Here is a 22,720-nt window from a genome sequence, read left to right as displayed (position 1 = left end):
TCTCTTAGTTCTGGAGTGGGATCCAGATATATACTATGTATTTAATGTACATGTTAGGCAAAGAACCACGGATGTTTAATAGTATTTGGTGGGGTTTTGTGTTTAAAATTTTGGACTTTATAATGAAACAAGTGAAAGGACTTCCAGACAATTATCCCACTGTCTTGAGTTGAACTACACTGCATTATGCCTTCATTTCAAAGAGTATTCCAAATGAACTGTATCTGATTTATTAAAAGTTAAAGCAGAAGCATTTAAAATTAATACACAACATAGAATGAAGCTGTGAGGTTACAGCCAATCTCCTTCATTAAGAAGTTGGTAATGCTCACAGCTGCTCATTTGACATTTCCGTCTAGAGTAAGTTTTAAGTTCCTTTAATGCTCACATCACATAGGCTATGCATCATCAGACCAATTGCCATCCCTCCAACAGTGACCAGAGACAAATCTTTAGTGTAAAATAATCCAAAGACAAGAGATTTGGAGTAATGTTTCAAAAGTAGCATAGTGGTATCTCCAGCTTTGGCACATTCCTAAATGTTAATCTCATGGTGAAGGTTACTGATCCCAGTTTCCAGATTTAAAAACTGAGATTCCAAGAGGCCAATCAAGTTTTCCTTCTTATACTCAGCTAACATTCGGTCACATGACTGGGCTCAGGGCTATGCCCCAAAGGCCAGTTTGCTGGTTCTCAGGGCTGTCAGCATTTCTTTGTTACAATTGGTTCCACCAAGGGTTGGAATCCCTCAGTGAAAGGAAAGGTTGCATAATGAAACATTCAACGGGGACTCTATTCAGTCTGACTCCCAACCGGATCGTTCTTTTATCTCGGATCATTTTCTCAAACTATTTATTTCTGTGCGGTGGTGGTGGGAACATTGATGACAAAATGGCACCTTCTTACCCTGCTCCCTGTGTGTCTGACTCACACAGGAAGGAACCACTCAGCTTCCTCACTCCCCAAGGAGCTGGAGGTGGGTTTTAACTTGCCTTTACCCTCCCTGGCATCATCGTGAAGACTGTCAGCTTAGTTCTGAAAAAAAAAGAGAGAGAGAGAGAGAGACAGAAACAAAGCAACTCCACAAACCTTTATTACTCAGCAGGTCACTAGAGGCAGAGAGAGGCTCAGTTTTCCAGTCTCGTGTGGAGGCACCAGTGCCGGCAATTGAAAGGCCACTTTTGACTTATAAAACAGCAACTCAGTTGGCCAGGAAAGCAACCAGTTTGTGAAACTTGAAGTTTCTGTGTCCAAACTTTACTCTGAAAATATTCTTTTCACCAGGATATTTATCTGGGGGACAGACAATCTTTTGGACAATCTTTTGGAAACCAAGCCTTCATCTGACCTAAAAAAATAATGCTCACATCCAATGAGAGTGGAGGACAAACTGACGTCATGTGTCTGTGGGCTGCAGTTGGGAGTTACTACCTTGTTTTCTCATTAATGACAATAGGCCACTACTCACTTTTCATTTTCATTTTCTCCCTGTCCCAGACTCTCTGGAACACAGCTCTTTGCAAAGCAGGTGTCCCAGGAGTAAGGGCTGTGTCACTATTACAAAGAGCAAAGGAGTCTAGTTTTATGTTGATTGAACTCCTGACCTTGTCTTCCTTATCCTCGTGCTCTGTGACACTAAGACAGAGACCATTTGGCACGGAGGGGCTGCCTGTAGGATTTGTTTGGATTTAGCAGATTTTAGAAAATAATTTTCTTTGACCTGAGTCATTTGCTGGCTGTACTAGAATATTTGCACATCTATTAAATGGCTAGTGATGGTTCATTTTTGACTCCCTCCTAAGTTGCTTTAAGATATTGGGAAAGAAGATGCAATGAAAAATAAAATTGCTCTGATTAATACTGTATTTATAGTTCCATCTATCAAGGTCATGTCCCTGGATGCCAGCTTTTTTTATGAAGACAGAAATACTGTGTCAGTATCTGTCTAGCCCTACAAGAGGCAGGAAGCCAGAAGGACAAGGAGTGACAGGAGAGGGGTGCCTTTTATTTATTTACAAATATATATTTATATTTGTTGCATTTTGGCTCTATACATATGTATAGTCCAACTTTTTGTCCTACTTTGATATCTCTCTTAGGTCACCTCAGTTCTTTTTAGACTGTGTCTTTGAAAACAAATCTACCTGTTAAATAATTTTTTAAATTGTATTGTTACAGTGCCAGAGATAATAGTGCTAGGCGAGGGGCTCACCCAGCCTAGGAAAGTGCAGAACAACTGAGCTACATCCCCAGCCCTGTTAAACAATTTACTCAGTTTCTGTCTCGCCCCTGACCAAACAAGCTAAGCACCTGCAAGCACTATTTCCATTGTGAAAATTTGACTTTTAAATCATACAGGCTTGTGACACTGGAGCCAAGGCTGACTTCCATGACTATGCAAAGGAAAGACAACAGAACCCAGCCCTCTGCTGGGCACAAGGCGGGGATGACAAGTATTTGTGACAGCAGGAGAATGAATAGTCTGGTAATCTTAAATTACTGGAAAACAAGTTAAAACAGTTACCTTCATGTTTACAGGCTTTTAGCAGTCACGTGTATGTACAGAAGACATTACCTCAGACTCAGTCATGATGCCTTCAGGAATGCTGAGGTGTCCTCTGTTATTCAGAACATTATCTTCAAGGGAGGACAATTCTCTGAGTACTCGGGTAGAAACAAAATGACCTCATTTCCACTGATGAAGTTAGTAGGGATTTTTTTTTTTTTTTTTTTTTTTTTTTTGCCTTTCCCCTGTGTGATGTTAGGAATTGAACCCAGAGCCTAATGTATGCTAGGCAAATGGCTCAGCACTGTAGACAAATTGTACCACTATATGCACAGGTACAACCCTTCCACCTCAAGTTGATGTAATTTTTATGCAAAGTGCTTACTGTAATATATTTAATAATCACTTGTGGGTTATTGCTAAGAATTTTAGTGTCATTAGGTGCAAATAATCATTCATTTATTCATTTAATAAACATAAGCATATAACTATACGGAGATTAATGATACTGTACCTGCCTTTAAAAGTAGTAATAGTAAGATAAATTGAATACTTGCTGTGCTCCAAGCACCATTCTATTCTAAATGTTTGACTTAGCTTTTCTCATTTAATCCTTACAACATGCCTATGAGATAGCCAATGCCGTGATTTTCATTTCTTAGATAACAAAGCTAGGGTACAAATTAGCAAACTGCTCAAGTTTACCAAACTAAGATGTTGTAGAGCCTGGATCTGAACCCAGGAAATTGTACTCCAGAGTTTGAATAATTAATCAACTGTACTTGGTTAGCATCATGTGTGCTGGGCTCTAAAGAGATGTGCTAAGTCTAAGAAAAGAGACAGGGAAATCTTCAGTGTAAAATAAATAGAGAGTATATGAATATATGCAAGATTTGGAGAAATATTTAGAAAGCAACACGATGGTGTCTCCAACTTGTGGGATGTGTAGGAAATCAGACAGCATTAAAGAGATACATTGACCCATGCTACCCATCACAATGACACACATTTTTAGCCAAATTCCCTCAAGACTCAAGAATTTATCTGGAAAAGTATTTTAATTTCATCCACAGGAGCTATAAACACATGCAGATAGAGTCTGAGTATCTATTATCTGAAATACTTAAACCAAAGTGTTTCAGATTTCAGATTTGCATAGATGTAATGAGATATCTTGAGAATGGAACTCGAGTCTAAACATGAAATTCATTTATGTGACTATATACCTCTGTTGTACACACTGAAGGTAATTTAGTACCATAGTCTTTATAATTTTGTGAAATGAAGCCAAGTTTCATGGTATGGAATTTTCCACTTGTAGTATCATGATAGTGCTCAAAAATATTTTGGATTTTGAGCATTTTTTATTTTTGGATAAGGGTTTGTTTGCTTGCTTGCTTGTTCTGAGATAGTATCTTGCTTTGCAGTACAGGCTGGCCTAATATTGTGTAGCACAGGCTGGCTTAAGACTCATGGTGATCTTCCTGCCTCAGATTCCCAAGTGCTGGGAATCCAGGCACATGCCATCATACTCACCTGGAGCAGGGGTGTTCAATTTATATATAGATTGGCAGAAGAAAAAAGTATCCTAGAAGAAGTGTTAGCTAGACTTCTTATCGAGATTAAAAGCAGCTTTTTAGCAGAGAATCCAGAATTAGTTCACCAAAATTGGGTAGAAAATCAGGGTGGGGTAGTTAAAGAATTTGGTGTAAGATGGCCAGGTCATGAGAAGCCACACACATCATGTCAAGAATTTAGGGCTTTATCCTAAAGGTTCTGTACTTTAGAAGGGTTATTCTGATCGCAGGATGAAGAATAAGTTAAGAAGAACAAGACTGGAGATGGAATTAGTCAAGAGACAGTTGGGATAATCCTGGTTAGAGTATATGGGCTGCGGTAGTGTCAGTGGAAAGAGAAATAAGCATATGGATTCCATAGGTATTTAAGAGGTGCTATTATCAGATCTGATTGGCGTTGGGGCGTATATCAGGGAGAAGATTTTAGGAATGACATTCACATTTCTGGCCTAGGTAATTGGTTATATAGGAGGAATTCAGAAGAAGAAGAAAAAGCAGCTTGGGTGGGAAAAGCAAGTGAATTTGGAGGGATTGAGTTAAAGTACTCAAAGCACCTCTAAGTTATCCAAGTGGAAATATGCAGGAGATGGGTTGGTATTGCTAGTCCAGAATTAGAGATTGGGGTGCTCGCTTTGGCGGTACATATAGTAAAATCAGAATTATTGATTTGGGAATCACAGGCAAATAGGTAGAGCCCATTTAAGGCAAATTTGTAGGCTGAGAAATGAAGAGGGCCTATATAAGACCCAAGGAAAAAGGATGAGCAGTGGAAAAAGTCTTGTGATGGTTTATGGGGAAGATTATCCCCCAAGGACTTCATGCATTCGCAGGTGAGGCTTTCAGATTGTGCTTGAATTATGGAGGTGACATAGCTGACTTGCTTTTGGAAGGTAGAGTCAGACTGGAAGAGGCTGGCCACTGGGGCTGTACCCTGAAAGGGTGTATCTCCCTCCCTAGCCTCCTCCTTTGCATCTAGGCCATCCCAACATGAGTAGTTTTCTTTGACTGTGTCCCTTTCCCATGCCATTTCTGCTCGACAGCTGGCTGATGATGAACTGTTATCATGAGCCAAAATACACGTTTCCTCTTTTAAATTGTGGGTGTTGGGTATTGTGTCCCAGCAATGAGAAGGTAACTAAGACAGGGCGGTATAAAGAAGAAAGCACAGCCAGAGAGGTAGCAGAAGAATTCAGCCAAGCAGAGAGAGCATTTCAAGAGACAGTGAACTGCTGTGAAACACGGAGAGGTAAGGTAAGAGTGGAATGAGCAGTCCCTGGATTCTGCATTCAGGAGCTTACTGGCACCATTGGTGGTGGCGCACTGACAGCAAAGTGACAGCATAATCTGAGAAGTGGTGGGGTGGGACTGAGTGGGAGGAAAGGAAGTAGTGAGGCCAAGGGTAGACAATTCCTCAAGACTGTGCTGAGAAGGGATGGAGAGAAAGGACAGGAGCCATGCGAGCTTTCGTTTGTTGCTTTCCCCTTTATTTGTTAAGGAGCAACTTCAGTATTTTTAATAGGGCTGAAAAGGCTTGATAGGAGGGGGAAATGTGGGGAGAGAAGGGGGAAAAATTAACAGAGCAAAAATCCTGAGAGAGGGGGAGGACTTGGGATCTAAAGGCGAGAGGGCTCAGCTGCAGAGAAGCAGAATGCTTCCATTGTCTGGTGGGAGGCTGGGCTTTGGGACGTGCTGGGAAATCAAGGTGGTTCTCTCAGGGCGGCTGGTACTTTCCCTATCAGTGGGTGTTGAGTCACTTGCTGAGAGTGAAGGGGGAGTGACATGTGTGGGTGGGAGGGATGGATATTTGAAGATTTGCAGAGAGCTGAGACTGTGTGAGAGAGCTGCTTTGGAGAATGGAAGGGAACATGTTACAGGGTCCCAGCTGGGCTTGGAGTAAAGTCAGAGAACCTCTCTGACTGGGATTCACACTTTTGGCCAAATTCACAGCTTTGCAGGAGACCTAGGAGCTTGCCTGGGAAAACCGTTTATTCTATAATTAGGTTTGAAACATGTGCAGACAGTCACTTGACTGGATAAAGCATAAATATTTCTTGGAATTAATATTAATCATTTATTATAAATGCTGTGTTCATACTGGATAGCCAGACTACACAAATCTCATTTTTTCACTATATTCTAATGTCACAACATTGGTGTGAAATTGCTAAAAAAAAAAAAAAAAAGAAGCACAAACTCTGACATTACTCAAGCTTGGGGGTTCAGTCATGGGTGGTCTCATCTGTAAAATATGGATGATAGGATGCTTCATAGAGTTGTTTCAGAAGTTAGTGCATTTGGTGGGATTTTAAAACTATATATATAACTAAATATAATAAAAAATAAATATATATATATATTTATATCTATATAGTTTTTGCTTTTGTGAGGTTTGTTTTTGTTTTTGTTTTGAGGCAGGATCTTGCTATGTTGCTCAGGTTGGCCTTGAACTATTTGGCTCAAGCAATCCTCCTGCCTCAGCCTTCTCAGAATCTGTAATCACAGCCATGGACTGCAGCACCCACCCAGCCTTTCTATATTAGCTTTCAAGTTATTAGCTAATCCTTTCCCAAACAGTTTCCTTGTAATCTATTCCTTGAAAAGGAAAAGGATGTAGGAAAGAAATACAGTGGAGTGAACCAGGGAAATGTGGTAACTAAAGAAAAAAGAAAAGAATCTCAGGGAGTCTTCCTAATTGGAGAACCCCTAAATCCATTCAGAGGCAATATATCTGAAGCCAATAGCGAAAGAAAGATTGTCTCCATGGCATAGAAAAATTCTCTCCTTCCCAGAGAGAAAGGAAAGAAGCAGAAACTGAGAGAGACAGACAGAGAGAGACAGAGAGAGACAGAGAAACAGAGACAGAGAGACAGAGACAAAGGTGGGGGAAAAGGGGGAAAGGGAGTGAGGGACAGAGGAGGGGATGGAATGGTGTTACTGGAGAGAAGTCCAGATTAATGAGAATTAAGGCCACAGTAATAAAGAACAATGCAGCAAAGGGACACTCTAAGGGTTGTCTATTGTTCTGTGACAATTTACTCCACAGCATAGAAGTCAAAGAAAACAAGCCCATTGTTTCACTTTATGTGGGAGGTCAGGAGACTTCAGAGTGGCTTAACTGGATGGTTTGGGCTCCTCAGTCTCTCCCAGCATTGCAGTCAAGCCATTGGCCTGACTGAAGCCATCTTTAGGCTTGATTAGAGCTGGGAGTCCTAAGCTGACTTCTGTGACTGTTAACTTGAGGCTTCCGTTTCTTACCACAAAGTCCTCTCCAAAGGGACACCCACGACAGGGTTGCTGGCCACTGCCAAAATGAATGATCCAAGAGGTGGAGAGGAGAAGAGAGGAGAGAAGAAATGGGAAAGGGGGCAGGGGCAGGCAGTGCAGGGAGGGAAGTGGAGACCATGATTTGAACCATTTAACTGGGTCCTAAATTCATTATTTCAATCTCTATTTTATCTGTGTGTACATTTCATTCATACAAAGCTCAGCAGTAGTAAATGTTCAGTAAGTGTTGGTTGTTATTATTATTATTTGTGTGTGTGTGTGTGCCGGGGATTGCATTCATGACCTCGTGCTTGCCAGGCAGGCACTTACACTGCTGAGCTAATCCCTCCCCCCGGGCCTATTACTAATTTTTGTCATTGGAAGAAAAGGTACCTTTTTAGATTCAAGAAGTTGACAGATACAGTCATTTTGAAAGGTAAACATTACGTTTCCATTCATCCTTTTCTGATAGTCATTAACAGTGTGACATACTGTAAAAGTTATATTTACAAATACCCATTGTGATCTGTGTGCCTACTGAGTTCCTTTGTAGTAGATCTAGATTGACTACGATGCTCATTTATTTTTTTCTTCTATTTACAAAGTCTTAAATCCCATACTGGTTTCTCAAACACTAGTGTCCAGTAAGAGCTGCCGATTCTTCTCTTACCTCAGTCACAATGCACACCACTGCCTTCCTTGAGGTGACTGAAGAAAACGGATTCTGCCACTTTTAGGTTTGGCCTCCACACCAAAGCTGAGCTATTTGACCTTGGGTAAGTTTCTGTATGTTGCTGAGCTGCTGCTGCTTCTTTTACAAATGGGGCTGTTGGAAGGTTAAATGAGATAAGAGGATACAGCACTTAGCACACGTACTTATCGCTGGAGTTGTCATTCTCTTGTTTCTTTTTTTAATAGGTCTAACTTCCACCAGCCAGTGTAGGTCCAAACACCTAATCTTCATCATGCCAGCTTATGGTACCTGACTTTTAATAAATGATTTCTACTTACTAAGTATTGATCTTTGTGTTGCTGGATATTGAGCCCAGGGCCTTGCACGTATTAGGCAAATCTAGTTCCAAGCAACTACAGCCCAGCCAATTAAATGTTGTTTTGTATCCTGCTTTTTGTGTGTGTTTTTTTAATGTGGTGCTGAGGATCAAACCCAGGTCCTTGCATCCACTGAACATATACTTTATCATTGAGCTAGAACCTCAATCCTATCAGATGATATTTTAATGCAGGGGAAAAGTAACTGGTAATGTCACTGTTTGTTTTGTACTTTGGTACTAGCGATCTCCTCTAATATATTTCCTAAGGGTAGAAGCTATTTCTTATTCATTTTCATATTTTTGTTCCCCCTAGGTCCTGGCAGAGTGATTGGTGCACAACAGTATTAAATATGTATTTGTTAACTAAAATTAAAATTAGAGCATTTGGAAAGAATTAAATTATGACAAGATAGAAAATCCTTGCAACGGAAGATGAAAAAAATGGGTCTGAGGAGAGAGGAAATTCACATTTCCAGGAAAAAAGTCATGTATACTACATAGATTTTCAATTACATATCATTCACTAAGTACCCTCCATGAACACTTTACAATTAAATTAATAACATTTCAAATCTTTAAAAAGATAATAGTTACAGAAATAGACAAAGATTCATCTTTTAAAAATATTTTAATACTTTATTTCATGAGCACAAGTAATATGAACACTTAGTACTGGGAACATTATATGATTAATCATATTAATGAATTAATGGCTTCCCAGAGTAAATGTTTCAGTTCTATTTTTGCTTAAAAGGGAATTATTAGAGAGAAGGACTTTCTTTGGAGGGAGTCAGTTTATATTCTCTATTCAACTATTGGGTACAATATGACAAAATAATTAGATCCTTCATAATATGAATGGGACAATAAGACCAAGACATTTTACTTTCCTTGCCCTAGAAACACTTAAATGATAAAATATCAGCCTTGGATCAAACCAAAACCCATTTGATGCCTCCATTCCCACATCTGTCACACGGCACCCAGGGTTGCTGCTTCTTGTTGGGTGTGTGGTGCTGTGATCTGTTAATTGCTCTGCTCAGTTGGTACTGTCTTTCATTCAGCACACGTCCTTTCAAAGAAATGCTCAGATAGCTCTTGTAGTCTTTTGAGAGGGAAACAAATTTGTGGTACTGGCGGGTTCCTTAGAGACTCTTTCAGTGTTGTAAAGATATGCTGCATGACTTCTTCAAGAGGCAAGTCAGGATGGCTCAGAATCAGAGTCAGGCTTCTCTGGAATCATCTTTCTCTCAGTTTGTGTTGGCCTGGGTCTACTGTTCCAGTCACCTCCTTCTCTGACGGTGCTATTTTTCCTTTAAATGGTTTTCACGGTATACTTCTACAGTCTGGATTCTTTTTAGAGAATAAAGGAGGGTAATGGGCTTTGGGAAGTGAGGGTATCTGTCATGCATTTTACTTGGTACTATTTTATTTCTAAGCAAAAAATGTATTCGTTTGTTTTTAAGCAGAGTCAAAAATGTTCCCACATCAAGATGCTTTTGGCATCGAAATGATTAAACTGTGTCTATTATGACAAAACAGCCGGTATCAAAATGGCTGTTGCCTCCACTGGTTGCCATCAAGAGAATGCTCTCTAGAATGCTCTTGTTGTTTATAGGAAAATAAAAATAAAAAGTTAAATTTCTTTCCATTAACATGTCTATTTTCAGTTGGGTACTGGGCTTACTTACCAAGGGTTGTATGACAAAAATGCACCACTCCTTATTCCTAATGACCAATGCCTCCTGCTAAAAGAGAAGTAGGTAAAAATTGACACAGATAATCTAGCTTTTCCCACAGAAATTGTGAAAGTCTCATACTAATTTTTATAATCAGGCTTTTATGCTTTGCCTTCATCAGAAAGATCTTTTGGAATTATCTACTAAGAGCCGGCCAACAACTCTATTCCAACATAGGGGCAGCTCAGAGCCACTCACTCACTGCCTATGATTTCACATTCAATCACAAGTCTGGAAGAACCATAATACACGTGAAATGCCTTGATCTGCTGTCTCTTGAGATACTCTGTTGGGTTGCAAAACACTTCCTGAAAGGTTTGGTGGTAGCAACCTTTCCTGACCTTTGTATCCAGGCTAAATAAGTTTATAGATTGGCAAGAGTCTTCTGTCAGTAATGGTAGATATGGGTTTCTGTTTCTAACCCAGTCATTGACTGATTTTTTTTTTTCCTTGACTTTTGGGGTACCACAGTCTTGGTTTTCTCCTGTCTCACTATTCCATCTTAGGCCTTTTCTGCCCTCTCTCCATCTGGTTTTTAAACGCTGAAATATTTTAGTATTCAGTGCTCTTTTGTAAGTACAACTCATTCCTTAGGAAAGTTAATTCAATTCTGTGGCTTTAAATAGCATCTCTGTGTTAATTACTCCAAATATGTATTTACAGCCTCCAGATCATATCTGGAGACTTATATGTCTCCATCTGAATATGCAAGGGGCATCTCAAATGTATAGGTCCAAAACAGCACTACATTTCTCAACCCACGCCCCTTCTAGTCTTCTCCATCTTAGTGTCAAAATGGAATATACATTATAAGCCACATAGAAGTTGTCTCTGATTCTTTTCTCCCTCAACTCAAACATATAACCCAGCAGCAAATAGTACTATAATTCTTTCCCCAAAATATACCTGACTACATCTCCTTCCCACACTTTCCAATTCCACTACCTCAGTCCAACTTATCATCTCTTACCATCACCAATACAATGGCCTCTTAACTGGTCTCCCCTTTCTTTGCAAGACTGGCTTCTTCTCATCACTTAGGTCTCAGAAAACAGGTCAAGGCTCAAAGAGGATCCTATGGTTTAAATATGAACTGTCCCCCAAAGGTCCATATGTTAAACTCTTGATCCTCATACAGCAGTATTTAAAGATGAGGCCCAGGGAGAAGATTGAACCACGTGTCTGGATTAATCCACTGGCGAAGTCATAGCTAAGCAGGCTATTATGAGGTGGGGCTCCCTTGAAAAGGTAGGTCACTGTAGCCCCAAGCCCTTCTCTCTCTGACTCTTTCTAGTCCTCTTTGCTTTCTGGTTGTCATGAAATGAGCATCTTTCCTTACACCATACTCTTCAGCCATGATGTTTCTGCCTTGCCACAGCCCTAAAAGCAATGGATCCAGCCAACTATGAACTAAAATCTCTGAAACTGACAGCCAAAATAAATCTTTCCCCCTTTAAATTGTTTTGCTCAGGCATTTGGTCACTAAATGGCAACCTAACTCAAAAGACTTCCCAAGCTATCCCACCAACAGTGACCCTCTACTCTACCCCAACACATGCTCTATCAGTTCACCATGTTGTCTTCCTTCACATAACTTACAAAAATATGTTATTATCTATTTTCTTCCTATTGATTGTATTCTCCACTAGAATATAAGCTCCACTGGGGTAAGGAGTTCAACCTTTCTTCTCCACTCAATCACAAACACTTATCAAAGTACCCAGGTCAAAATAGGCTCTTGATAAATATTGCTGGAAAGAACAAAATGACACCTTTTGAAAAGAGGATTTGGGTACTTACCCAATACCAATTTAGACATTTCAGAACCACTAATATTTGCTATTGTTCACAAGCACTCCATTCAGATTAGACATTTCAGAACCACTAATATTTGCTATTGTTCACAAGCACTCCATTCAGATTCGTCTCCTATACATGCATCAAATGCAAGGAAAGCTTATCTAAAGGCAATACTTTGAGAATATTTGGAGGTTTCATTTGGACAGTTCTGCCAAACTACCATTTTGTTTGATTATCACAACTTGAACACTAAGATAACTATGTTTGGTGATACCATTTAGTTCAAGCACCAATCGTTATTTAAAACTGAAAGTGTTCTTTTTTATAAGATTTTATTACAAAAAATGTATCCAAGAAGAAATAATTCCATGGATTAAAATGATCAATATTTAATTTATACATATTTATTAATCTCATGTATTTATTCAATATTGCTGAAGCAAACATAAATACACTATAAATAGATTTGTAGGGAGGGAATGAAAAAATCATTATTTTGCAAACTGACACAAAGAGTTCTCAGTTAACAAATTATCTCTGTTTAGAATAAACTCCAGAGAGATGTCTAAGGGATGATGGATGAGTCCCCATGTACTGGAAAGAAACAAAAAAAAGATCAAAATGATCATTCTGCATAAAAACCATGCGGAAATATGCGAAGAAGAGAGAAAAGGTAAGTGAAGAGAAAATGTGGGAGAGAAGACTGAGAAGATGCCAAGAGGCTTATGCCTGGGCTGGTGGAAATAGAACAAGGAAAGTGAGTTTTTCAGTTTTAAGCTGGCGGCTGAAGAGTGCTACACATTTGCCATAAAGCCTCCCCCCATATGGCAAACACTATCTTTGAATTTCCAGGAAGTGTCTACCACATGCAGCTGCCTCACATGAATTTGGGGTGGGAAATCAAGGAGGAGGGTCTGTAAATCATCCTTGGGTCAGTGCCAAAAGAAGATAAAGGAACAGCTGCATGATACTGAGTGAAGAAGGGGAATTCAGCAGCGACTAGAAATCAGATCCTGAGGCTGCCAAGAGAATGGGCAGCCTGAGGAACTGCAGGGAGTTAGGAGTGAGCATTGAGTTTCTGGAAGGCATGGCTTGAGTTTCCAGACGAGTTCCTATACACTATGAGGTAATACAGTGTTTGATTTCACAAGTAATCCAGAAGCCACTAACAGTGTGATTCTGCTGATACATATGAATCACTCCTTACCACATAGTGAAAACAGCACATAGGGGTGACATGTGCAGTAGATGGGATGTTTGTAACTCCCACTCTCAAGTCCGTACATTGAAATCCTCTTTCCCAATGTGATGGTATTAAGAAGCATGGTTTGGGAGATTATGAGAATGGTGCTCTTGTGAATGGAATTAATGCCCCTATAAAAAGAAGTTCAGGATTTTCTTGCCCTTTTCCTGCCATCCAATAAGACATAAAAGTCTGCAACTATGTAGAAGTTCCTGTCCTGGCCAGAATCTGATCATATTGGCATTATGCTCTAGTACATCCAGCTATAAAAACTATGAGAAAAAAATTATGTTATTTGTGAACCACCTACTCTATGGTACTTTGATATAAAAATCTGAACTGACTAACATAATAGGTATTGTGCATTTCAATTTTAGTACTCTCTTGTCATCTTTCTATTTTATTTCCATTTTACTCTGTGGTTCCACTCTCCAATCCTAAACCATGCTAGTTACACTGATAGGTCACTGTTTTGTTTCTGTTTTATTTTTATAGTTGGTTAACCAGAGCCATAAAAATTAAATTTCTCAAATCAGTATAGTAGAAAGGCAGTGAAAACTGTTTTAAGTACTAGTAGAGAGAAAAACCAACAGTTTTTGATGAAAAGCACGTTCCATTCAACTAAATAATTTACTTATTGAATTCAACAAATATTTATGTGCCAGAGACTCTGCTAAGTTCTGGAACTTCAAATATGAATAAAACTCAATTGCTCCTTTTGGTGAGTTTACAGTTTATAATCCAGCAGGGATACATAAACACATATAATTACAGTGCAATGTAGTAAGTGCAAAACATAAAAGCAATTGTGGCTTTTATGAGATCATTGAAGTGAGGCACTTAGTGAAGGCTTCAGAAGGGGTCAGGGTTAAGGGTGGCTCTCTGAGCTGACAGCTGAGTAGGATTGTAAGAGATGTGAGGAGTTGAGCAGAGACTGGGGAGGGAAGCTGTGTTGGGGTCAGGGCAGGAGAGAATGTAGAGGTGCACCTTCTAGAAGGTACAGCATAGGCAAAGGCACAGAAAGAAAAAAAAACAGAAGATACATTGGACTGTTAGCAGTTCTGAGTTACTGAAGAAAAGGTTAAGGTATAAACGAGGTGGAGAAAAAGGTAAGGGTTAGATAATGGTGTGTAACATTAAAAAATACTGATCATCTTGTCTACGGTGTAGAAATGCTAAACGGTTTTAGGCAGAAAAGTAGCATGGAAAAATCAGTATCTAAGAAGAGAACAGCAAGAAAGGGAGTATAATTGTACCTACATTTAGGATAGATGCAATGAAGGAAATTTGTAAAAGAATTGTTGTTCTAGCTAGGTCTAAAACATGGGTAGAGGAAGTGGAGAGGCAGGAGCAGATCTAAGATGGTTTAGGAATTTAAACTATCTGGGGATACTACTGCTTTTAGAAGCCAAAATGAGAGAGAAAATGCTAGAACTGTTGGGAGAGATGTAGGGTAAAAGTAGAACATTAGAATTCAACTTTGCATAAAACTTAGCTTGAAAAACTAAGGGTATCTCTGATAACCGAGGGAAGATCTTAAAACAAGAAGGATGATAATCAAGGGAGATGCCAGAGAAAACATAAGATCACAAAAAAGTAGAAAAGGAATGGTCAGAAATATATGAATGATGACAGTATATGGTAGCCTCAAACTCTGAAACTCAAGAGGTTCAAGAATAAATTTTAAGAAAGTGCTCAATTGTGTCAAATGTAACATGGCATGCTATAATATAGAGCTTAAAGGAAAATATTTAAATTTATCCATCTAGATATCATTTTAAAAGTTGGGTACAATTCCCTCGAATATCCAGGGAGAAAATTCAAATAAAAAAAGGCCAGTACAGAAAGAAAAATTATTGATTAGTCTCATGTATAAACATAGATGCATAAAAATTAAATAAAACATTTGTAATTCATTGAAAATACAATATAATCCAGAATGGTTTAATTCCAGAAAGGAATATTTTATTTTTTTGAAATCTATAATTCACTATAATACCAATTAAAGAACAAAATTAAATGATTATCTCCATATATACAGTAAAAACACAATAAGAGCTAACATTCAATTCATTATTTTAAAATATCCTTCTTAGAAAAGTAGGAATATGGGGCTGGGGATTTAGCTCAGCGGCATGAGCACCCGTCTTGCAAGCCGGCAGTCGTGAGTTCGATCCTAGGTACCGATTTAAAAAAAAAAAAGAAAGAAAACTAGGAATACACCAGACCATCCTAAATGTTGAAACAACAGCAAGATTATATTTAATGATGAAATAATGGAAACATGATATTCAAAGTCAGGAAAAAGACATAGATATTGTACCTATTTGATACAGTACTGGAGGGGTCCTAACCAATATAGTAATATAAGAAAAAAATACAGGGATTGAAACAAAGAAACAAACTAATAATCATTATGGAAATAATATGATTACCTAAGATATTCAAGATAATCGTTTGACATTTTATCAATACTTATAAAAGAATTCTTCAGGGTTAATAGACACAAAGCAATATTTAAAAATCAATTGTGTTTCTCCTGTACAGCTGTAATGAACTAGAAAATATAATAACTATCTAAATTATAGTCACAACATAAGCCAGAGTCTACACAAGAACAAAAAAACTAACAAAAAATGTTTAACATTTAAAATTAAGACTCTACTGCTAAATGTAAAATAGAAGTATACCAAGGAAAACAATATTATAAAGAGATAATTCTCTCCAACTAATATATTAAACTTAACACCTTACAGCCAGAATCCTAATAAAATATTTTGTGGAATTTGACCTACTGGTTTTAAAATGCTCACGGAAGAGTTGAGGATCCAAAATAGGCCATAAGATTGGGGAAGAATTATGAAAGTGTGGCATCAGAAAATAGATGATCCAAATATAGATAAATAATCCAATGCAACAGAACAGAGAGCAGTACATAGGAGAATTTGTTATGTGGAAGAACTTATTATGTGGTATATGGGGGAAAGATGAACTATTCAAATAAACAGTGCTAGATCAATTAGTTATTTGTATAGGAAAAAATAGATCCTAATTTCCCAGTACACCCACAAATATCAGGTGGCTCAAACACTTCAATATGAAAAAGCCTACTAATAAAATTTTCAAAAGGTAATAGAGGATATTATACTCATGACTGTGGGGTAGGGAAAGCATTTTTAAGGGATGAAAAAAGAAAGCATACGCGGGGATGTGGCTCAGTGGTAGAGTTCTTGCCTTGCATGCACAAGGTCTTTGGTTTCATCCTCAGCACTACACACACACACACACACACACACACACACACACACACAAGCATAAGAAGATAATAAATTAAAATTTCTATGTGAGAAAAGAGCATAAACAATGTTGAAAGATAAGGGCAGGGTAGGAAAAATATTTGAATTTAAAAACTGACAGAAGACTAGGGTATAGTCTATATACAGGGAACCTTTTATAAATCAATAAGACCTTTTATAAATCAATAAGAAAAAGATACAATAGAAAACAAATCATCAAAGAATGTAAATAGGCAATTCAGGAGAAGTAAAACCTGAATTGCCAGTAACTCATGAAAAAATGCTTACCTTTTCTTTTGAAAAGGAAAATGCGAAATTTAAAATTGGATCACTTTTCATATATGAAAATGACAGAATATCTGATAATGCTATGGCAAGAACAGGAAGAAACTCATCTTCTATTAACAAGAAAATACATTGGTATAATCACTAGGGAAAGTAACTTGCTAATATTTTATAGCATTGAATACGTGGAAGCCCTATGTATAGTCATTCAACTTCTGGTCATATATTCAGAAAAAATTTCTGTACTTTTACAAGGAGAAGTGCCTTAAAGATGATCATTCCATTATTATTTGCAAAGATTGGAAACAATCATCAATATTACCATGTGTAAATTAATGTTGGGCTATAGTTACGATACAAAACTACACAGTAGTTAAAATGAATAGACTAGGTCCAAAAGTATCAACATAGATAAATCTTGAGAACATAATATTGAATGCAAATGTAAACATATGTATGTGATTTTAGAAAGACACAAAACAAAAATTTAATTGAAAAACCCATCTCAAGATTTTCATTTATGCATATATATACACATACTTGTGGGAAAGATACACAGAGGGATAACATCTTGATAGTCAGAAGGACAAAAGATTAGATGGAGGACAAAGTGGGCTTCAGGCCTGGTGTGTTGGCACCCACTTGTAATCCCAGCTACCTGGGAGGCCAAGGCAGGAGGACCACAAGTTTGAGGCTAGCCCAAGCAATTTAGACCCTGTCTCAAAAAATAAAAAAGGCTGGGGACCTAGTTCAGTGGCTCTGATATTTTAATTTTATTTTGGGGGTGATTCATTACAACCACAAAACTAAGGAAGTAATCATTTTCTTTGTGTAAGTTGAAAGGATTTAGTGTCTCCTTAGTTACTAGAACACAGAAATTAATTTGCTAGAGAGTATCCCCTTCATACACTGTGTTATGAGTGGCTGGCACTGAATGTCCCAAGCAGAGCTGGATTGCTCAATACATACAGTGTTTAGGGGACTGCAAAGTAGGAACACACAAAAATGCATGCAAAACTTTTAAGAGTTTGATATTTGTCATTTCTGATGCAAATTATATAGTGGTTATCTCTGGGGGGGGGGAATCAGAATCAGTTTGTTGCTTTTCTTAATACTCTGTAATTTTTTTAAAAATCCCATGGGGTGTGTCACTTTATTATTATTAGTTAAAGGTTTTAATTAGGCCCTGATGTCAGAGGCTATTGTGGCTCCATCTGAATGCTTTTACACTTTTTGCATTCCTGTACTTGAACGTTGAGGTGAGGTCATCATTTTGAAGGAAATTTTGCCAAGAAGTGAGTGGTAGAAATCTTTGGTTCTGGCCTGTTCCACCGCTTTACCAAACAATATTGTCACTGGTTATATAAGCAGTGGGCTTCTCTTAGAGGACATAACCCAGGTGGAAAAGGGCTCTCACAAAACAAAAACAGATTCAAGCCTTTTTTTTTTGGTACCAGTGTCAGCCTGCCTAAGATGATTCAATTTCTAATTTCTAATTATTATCAAATGTTGTTGTGAAGACAGTTAGTGCTTCCTAAATCCTCCATATTGACTCCAGTAGTCCACTTAGGACACTTCTTTTCTACCTGATGTGTTTCAAACTTGATTTATCCCATAGCTTTGATTTTTATCCAGCTTCTTTCTACCGAGACTACAGCAGAATGACTGGCAGCCACTCAAGCACTTGAGCCTTGCTGTCTTACAGTGTAAAACAAGAAGACAGAGAAAACAGAGAAATAGTTCCTTTAAAATACAGACCCTTTCTAGGGAGTAGGAAATACGTCTTCAATTATTGCATTAGATTCTGCTGAAGAGTCAGGATGCAGGATGCTATCTTGATGAGGGACAGACAAGGTTGAAAAAGGGAGCATACTGAGCAATGAGCAACAGCTGAGAGCTACAAAGATAGGGCTGTGCTCATGTATAAATAGAAATGTTGCTGCTACCCTGATGAATCAGACCAGATGTTTCTCTGATGTCTCTGTTTGGTCCTTTGGTTAAAAAAAAAAAAGTATAATTTTGCTAAAATTATTATGTGGGGCCAGGAATGTGGTACAAGTGCTTTAAACTTAATTAATATATAAAAAATAAAATTATTGAGAAAACCTTTATCAACAAGAAAAATATCCATTTAGAGAAGCACAGAAAAGAGTGAGAAGGAATTAATCTTTTGATGGGGCTCATGAATTGAGATTCAGATCTGAGTTCTAATTTTTCCTCTGTCACTAGCTATGTGACCTTGGGCAAGTCACATCATATTCCTGGGACTAGGTTTTATTATTTATTGATTTATTCATTCATTTATTTGTTTCTGTTGAGACAAGGTCACTATGTTGCCCACTCTGGCCTCAAAATTTATAGGCTTAAGCAGCCTCCTATCTCAGCTTTGAATAACTGGGACTACCAGTGCTGGTCATCACGTTTGGCAAGGTATGTTTATTTTCAAAATGAAAAAGTGCAAGATAGAAAATGAGCATTGCATAACCAGATTCATTAAATTGATTTTTAGTGTCTTTTTCAGCTCCACACGTCTATGAAGAAAACCAGGTTTACATTTGCCTTTTAGTCTAAGATATTGTTTCTTGGCTTCTGGGTTCATTGAAAGGTTGATATATGAAAGGCATTGTGAGTGATAAACACAAATAATACAAGGTCTCTGCCCTCAAGATGCTCATAACCCAATAGCCGATATTAAGAATTATAGAGACTATATCTCAATGTGGCTGATTCTAGAAGAGAGACAGGAATAAAGAGTATAGGAAATAATATACTGAGATAATTGCCAGCTTGCAGGATAGGGAATGAGTTGATAGAGGACTTTGGCGTTTGATGGGGTTGGTCTCTGGTAGTCAGAAATGGAGTAAAGGACCTACTAGGTAGAGGAAAAGCTTAGGCAGTGACCAGGGGGTAAATACATGTTACCCCGTATTTGGAGTGTGCCATTTAAGTTTGCTGAAAACAGGCAAGGAGTAAGGTGGCAATAGTGGTTTGGGACCATATTTAGGAGGCAATTTTAAGTTTGGGGCAGAATGCATTTTATGTAATAGGCAACAGGAAGCTGTTTTTGAGATGTGACCTGATTTGAACTGTGCTTTAGGATAATTTGACTGCAGCAGAGAGTAGTATAAGCTGGAAGGATAAAGTCCTCAGGGAAAAGAGATCAGCTAAAAATCTAATGCTAATAAAAGCAAACCAGGTCCGAGACAGGATGGTATCAGTGGGAATGGAAAGCAGGGTTAAATGTACGCAGCCTAGAGTGGAGGTAAGGACTCATAGGTAAGACCCTGTTTAAGCAAGTCTGAAATAGAACCTACTAGTTCCAGTAACACAAAAAGGGAATTCAAGAAAGGTGTTTCGGTAAGAGGGAAGAGGAGGGGCTGGGGGTTTAGCTCAGCGGCATAAGTGCCTGCCTTGGAAGCAGGCAGTCGTGAGTTCGATCCCAGGTACCGATAAAAAGACAAAAAAAAAAAAAAAAGGAACATGAACAGGTTATTCTTCATGCATTGAGTGTGAGGTACAGGAAGCATATCTTGATAGACTTATTCAACAGTTACAAATTCCTGAATGGACCTCAGTACTGTGGATGGGGCTGGAGATGGGTATCTCAAAGTCAACATTATCCAAGTGAGAGGTGTAATCATAGAAGTGCATAGATCACCAGGTAATTAGAGAGTGAGCTAGAAAGAAGACAGAACAGAATTTTGGGCAATGTCTAATTTCCTCTTGCTATGAACCATATTACAGAAAATAATTGGGAGACTAATACATCACTGTGTCAAAGGGCAGAGGGAATACAGAAAGGAAAGAATGTGTATTACTAATTTGGAGATAGGCTGCGGAGAGGTGGTGTTTATGTAGTTTAAAGGGACTATGTGGTCTAGAAGAAACTAGTTCACAGCGTTTATGAAGAGGGAACCTCTTATATGTTTGTCTCCTGACAAATGAATAGAGAAACTTGGACATGTATCTGGCTCTCAGTTAGTTGTGGGTCACAGTTCCAAGTATTCAGACCTCCTTTATATTAGTAATGTGTGCTCTTACAAACAATAACCTGTCTCTTTTTGAAACCTCAGACTGCTACCTGCTTTGGTTTTTTTAGCACTATGGAACTCATCTACTTTGTAGTTTTCCAGTTTTTGATTTCTTGAATGTTGGATATGATTTTTGTCTTTTTCAGACAGGGTCTTGCTGTGCAATTCAGGCTGGCCTTGAGCTCACTTTGTAGCCTAGGCTGGTCTCAAACTCGCAACAATCCTCCTGTCTCAGCCTCCTGTCTCAGCGCTGGATATGATTCTTGAGGTTATGCATTTCAATGTCAATAAATATGTAGATCAACCCTGAGAAATTAGAGTTCAAAGCTCTAGAGACGGGAGAAACAAGGGAGAGGGCTAAAATAGGAGTCAGCTCCTTTGTACTTCATACACAAAAGACTTTGCCAACTGTGGGGTTGATTTCCTTAGAGATACCTCTGGTATAAATCAGGTAGGATTAGCTGCCGTCTAGCAATGCAAGTTGGCTTACAACTTCAATGTTTTGTTATTCTTCAATATTTTTTCTTAATGACAGTACTTGCAAAAAACAAAATGCTTACTTTTCATTTCACAAATGTCAAAACAACTCTACCTACTAAAGAAAAATGGTCTGCTAGAGTCCAGATTCATTGGTAAATTAAAAGATTAGAAGACTAGAGGTTTTTTTCTTTTGTACCAGGGTTGGAACTCACAACCTTGCACTGGGCAGGCAGAAGCTTACACCACTGAGCTAAATCTCCAGCAAAGACTAGAGTTTTAATCTCAGTTTGCTAACTAGCTGTGTTTAGGTAGTTTGGTTAGTAGAATGTTTCAGTTTCTTTCACTGGCTAGATGGTATTTTAAAAGTATTGGTTGTGCTTATCAGAATTATTGTTCAGGTGGTGAAAATACTTGCTTTTTAAATTATGAACAATATATAAATTACAGACATAATATCACTTTGGTAATTAGATAATGACATGCAGCTAGTCTGGGCTCAGGATTGGGAGGTGAAATAGGGGCTAGTATTTAGTATTTAGTGGTCAGGATGAAGAAAACAGAATTACTAAGACAACAGGATTACTGGGGGTTGGAGGAAGTTTTTTCTTCAGCCCTAGAAATACAGTAATGCCACTGAGAAAACAAGTTTTGAGGACAAAAATCTGTATTTCATGTACTACTGCTAATGCTGTTTTTGAGATAACTGCTTTAGTAAATCCCTTATATAATGACTAATAAAGAGAAACTCAAATTTGTAAATTTGATGCATATTATTCACTTACTCTCTGATTTATATCATCAAGACATCAACAATAGTTTATTATAAATAAAAATGCTCTATCTCTGCTCAGTGCTGAGTCTTGCAGTTTCCTGGCTTCAATGTTAAATCCATGAAAGCATGTATGACAGTTTAGACTTGGAAGACTATGTAGTAAGCAAGCAAGACTGTAAATATTAGAAAAGATCTCTCCAACATATCACCAAGCAACAGATCAACAAAGTTAATCGCAAAGGATTCTTCAAGGAAAAGCTGAAGTAATCAGTTACAGTAAAAATGTATCTATCTGTACTGGTGGCTGATTTGCAGGGCAACCTGCCCATGCCTGCTTCTTCACCTGTTAAACAAGATGCAAGGTGAGATTATCACTTAGGACACTTCTTGTTTGGAATGCTATTACTCAAAGTAAGAGGGGAGAAAATTACAAAATGCATCCTTTTAGCACTTGACAAGCTGAAACACACCAATATACCATAAAACCAGAAAACGAAACTGTTACCATGCATACCACTCTGATTGTGCAAAGTAAGGAGGAATGGGAGACAGGGAAACACTAAACAAGGCTCTCCAAAAGATATATTAAACAAGCAATTAATGGAAAAACCCTGCTCCATTTTAGGTAGCCACGCAAAACACAGCTTCAGTTGTTAGTGTTGTTTTGAAATTATT

General features: G+C 38.1%; 1 long non-coding RNA gene across 1 annotated transcript; it reads left to right on the top strand.

Annotated features, from left to right (window-relative positions):
* Positions 1–5,123: 5,123 nt before the first annotated feature.
* Positions 5,124–10,500, top strand: LOC134473916 (uncharacterized). Its single transcript, XR_010044400.1, has 3 exons — positions 5,124–5,329; positions 7,986–8,123; positions 8,266–10,500. It is a non-coding gene; the product is annotated as an uncharacterized LOC134473916 (long non-coding RNA).
* The last annotated feature ends 12,220 nt before the right edge of the window (positions 10,501–22,720 follow it).

This window comes from Cavia porcellus, unplaced genomic scaffold (assembly GCF_034190915.1).
Source record: "Cavia porcellus strain 051 isolate PalLab524CR breed Dunkin Hartley unplaced genomic scaffold, mCavPor4.1 scaffold_29, whole genome shotgun sequence".
NCBI lineage: Eukaryota > Metazoa > Chordata > Mammalia > Rodentia > Caviidae > Cavia > Cavia porcellus.
This window is presented reverse-complemented; position numbering and strand designations above follow the sequence as displayed.